Source organism: Euphorbia lathyris, chromosome 2 (genome assembly GCF_963576675.1).
Source record: "Euphorbia lathyris chromosome 2, ddEupLath1.1, whole genome shotgun sequence".
Lineage (NCBI taxonomy): Eukaryota > Viridiplantae > Streptophyta > Magnoliopsida > Malpighiales > Euphorbiaceae > Euphorbia > Euphorbia lathyris.
The window spans coordinates 87,867,453-87,871,420 of NC_088911.1; the positions used below are offsets into that span (position 1 = coordinate 87,867,453).

A 3,968-nucleotide genomic window follows, 5' to 3' on the forward strand; every position below is an offset into this window, starting at 1 on the left:
AGTATTTCATCGCTTTGTTCATATTAAACTCGATCTTATCTTCTCCTATCCTTAAAACTACCTTCCCTTCCGACACATCTACTAGAGCGCGTCCCGTGTTCATAAATGGTCTACCAAAACTTAAAGGGCAATTTATATCATATGCAAAGTCTAATATAACAAAATCGGTAGGAAAAATAAATTTATCGACTTTGACTAAAACATCTTCAATTATACCATATGGCCTCTTAGTGGTTTGATCCGCTAATTGCAAAACCATATTGGTACGTTTAATATCTTCTTCTAAACCTAACTTGTTAAAAATAGACAATGGCATTAAGTTTATACTTGCTCCTAAATCACAAAGACAACTTGGGAATTCAATATCTCCCAACTTACACGGAATAGTAAAACATCCGGGATCCTTGAGTTTAGTGGGCAAATTACTTGACACTATTGAACTACAGTCTTCAGTTAGCGAAATGGATGAGATTCCTTCCCAACTGATTTTTTTTGAAATTAAATATTTTAGAAACTTACCATAGTTAGGAATTTGTGTGATTGCATCCATGAGCGTTAAATTGATGTGCAAATTTTTAAGTTTATCCAAAAATGTTAGAAGTTGTTTGTCATAGTCCTTATTTCGAACTTTGTGCGGAAAAGGTGGCTTGGGTACAAAAGTTTTGGTACTTGTGTCAAATGGTGAACTATTTGTGTTTAAGATATCTTCTTTGGACTTTGGTAAATCAGTTCCTGGTAATGTTGCATCTTTGGGCATTTCAGGCCCTTGATAATTTTTCCCTAAACGAAGAGTGATAGCTTTTACCTGCTCTTTCGGATTTTCTTCCGTATGGCTGGGAAGACTTCCCTCTTTTTGGGATGGAATTGATTTAGCAAGTTGACCAATTTGAACCTCCAAATTATGGATGCTAGATGAGTGGTTTTTAATAAGCTGATCGAATTTATTTTCGATCCGTTTAAAACCATCGTCGTGATTACTTATTTTTCCACTGATAGCATCTATAAACTTGTCGATTTTAGAAGATAAAGTGCTAATCGTATCTCTTGACTGATTTTGATAATTAGTGGTACGATTTTGATTAGCACTTGCATTATTGTTATTGTTATCTTTCCAGTTAAAGTTAGGATGATTCCTCCATCCAGAGTTATAAGTATTAGAATAAGGATTATTAGTTTGGTTTTGCCCTTGGACAAAATTTACCTGTTCGATCTCACTCATATTTTCGTAATCCACATCCGTTTGGATTGGATTACCATTGGTATCGCGTGGTGCCATAAATTTGTCAATTTTGTGCGATAGAGCAGAAAATTGGGCTTGTAGCATCGCGACTGGATCAAGTTCAACTATACCTTTAACTGATGGTGTGGTTGAGGATGATGGTTTTGCCACCGGCATATGTCCACGTTCCGCGGGCCACATACTGATGTTGATTGCCATTTCCTCCAAAAGTTCTCTCGCTTGGGCTGATGTTTTCTTCATAAATAGCCCTCCCGACATAGCATCTAATGAACCCCTAGTTGTAAGATTTAGTCCATTGTAAAATGTTTGCATTAAAAGTTCAGCGGATAATTGGTGGTGTGGGCATAAACGTTGGAGTTCTTTAAAACGTTCCCAAGTTTCATAAAGAATCTCATTATCATTTTGAGAAAAAGATGTTAACTCTTTTATGACTCTTGCGGTTTTTGCTAAAGGAAAATATTTTGATAAAAATGCTTGGGCTAATTGTTCCCAAGTGGTAAAAGTTGCGGCTGGCATAGAAGTTAACCATTCTTTGGCTCTATCCTTCAAAGTGAAAGGAAAGAGGCGAAGTTTGATTGCTTCTGCAGTCACATCTGGGATTTTAAAAGTGTCACAAATTTCAAGGAAATTTGTTAAATGGGTGTTAGGATTTTCGTTAGGTAACCCGTAAAATGTTACATTATTTTGCAACATATTAAGCAAAGCTGGCTTAATTTCAAATTGGTTTGCGGTGATTCTGGGTCTAACGATAATATTGGTCACACCGGCCACACCTGACCTAGCGTAATCCATAAGTGTTGGTGGGTCTGCCATTTTTTCTGGCTCGGTAAATGTTTTTACTGGAGTCTTATTTTTGTTTTTCTTGTTTTTCTTGTTCTTCCTAATGGTTTTCTCAATTTCTGGGTCTATAGGGTCTGGTACAATGCCTAAATTTCGAGAACTGCGCATGAACCTGAAATCTTGCACGAACCGAAACTACATACAAAACAGAATTTGAAAAATGAATAAATTAGTAAATGAAAATTATTAAATTATAAAAGTTAAAATAATTATGTTTAAACCTAGATTCGAAATAAAACACGAAAAATTTAAAATTTTGTCAAAAATTTTGGCGTTCCCCGGCAACGGCGCCAAAAACTTGTTAAGCGATTTCCGCAAGTGCACGATATACGCTTGTAGTAATAAAAGATATCGAACCCACAGGGAACACTTTTTAACTAAAACTTTATTTAATTCGGTTTTAATCACGTGTTTAGGTTTAATAAAAGAAATTCGTTTAATTGATTGAATTGGTTTTGGTAAATTAGGATTAGATAGAAGTATTATATCGAGTTTAGAGAACAGTTCTGTCTTGAGATTTTGATTACAAGACAGATACTTCCGTAATTAGAATAAATAGTAGGTATAAAACTCATTTTCATAAAGCAAAGAAAGCAACTTTAACTTTGTAAAGGTTATGGACATGTAATAATATAGGGATTTATTCAATTAAATGGCTTTGAACCGTAGAAATCTCTCTGGATCGGAGCAGATTTCTACCTTAATCAAACTAGTATTTTATGTCTGATAAGCCGCGATCAGCGATCATGTCATCCATAAAAACTAAATCTGTCAAGTGTTCAACAAAGTTCTTATATGAATAAGATGGAATAGAACGTTTTAATAAAAACACCAATTTATCATTTTGAAAATCATTTTGTCAGAACAATATCAAAATAGCAACAGTAAGAATGTATTGAATAAATAAGTATATCATTAATGAAATGTGAATTTTCACAAGTTAACAGAGAAGTAGAAACTTGGATAGCATTGCAACGAAAACTTTGAGATCCGGGTTGTCAATCTTTCCCTCAAACTCCGTAGGTGCGTCAAACCTCATACGCTTCAGCCGTCAATTCTTCTCGCTGGATCTTCGGAATAGAGACTGGTCAGTCCACTACCAGAATGAAAACTTGTCTCTGATCTACCTTAGAAACTAAACTAATACTGTGTTTATAACTAATCTAATAACAACTTGTGTATAGCAAGTTTGTTTACACAGAAATGAAATCTAACTTTCTGATTCTTTTCTGAATCAGAAACTCAACATAATAACTTTCTTCTCTAATTTCTCTAACTTTTCCAACCTCCTAAATTTCTGAAATGGATCACTTATTTATAGTTGTTAAAGGGTTGTAAATGATGCGTCGTGTCTGTTGGTGAAGGGTCGCTTTTATCCAAACGAACAGACGCGTTTCTCGGATTAAAACATGTGAATTATGTGCAGAATACTTTGCTGTCGCGACTGAGATTCTAAAAATCTCAGTCGCGACATGGGGTACAAGGGCGAGTTGAAGATTTCGTTCTTCTTCCGTGACGCCTTTCGTAAGTCGCGACTGAGATTATGAAAATCTCAGTCGCGACAGAGAGTTATCTCCCTATCTCTCGACTGCTTCTCGTCCTCCTTGAGCGTTCTTCTGACTGATATGCATTCTCGGTACGTTTTTTAGGTTTTTCCTCCATTTTAGCTCCGTTTTAGCTCCGTTTTAGCTCCTATTTGGATTTAACCAAATAATTAAGTACCTTGCATCAAAGAAGTAAATAAAGACGTAAAAGTATTCCAAATGAATATAATTAGCACGAATTCAATGTAAATTTAATGTATTTATGTATGATATTTTAGGTATATTTTGGGCTTAACATAGGCTCTGACTAGGTCAGATTCAGCTCACAATATGTGCCAACTATA

At 35.1% G+C, this 3,968-nt stretch overlaps 1 non-coding gene across 1 annotated transcript; it reads left to right on the forward strand.

Annotated features, from left to right (window-relative positions):
- Positions 1-1,568: 1,568 nt before the first annotated feature.
- Positions 1,569-1,675, forward strand: LOC136221129 (small nucleolar RNA R71). The gene has a single exon (XR_010684916.1). It is a non-coding gene; the product is annotated as a small nucleolar RNA R71 (small nucleolar RNA).
- Positions 1,676-3,968: the final 2,293 nt, after the last annotated feature.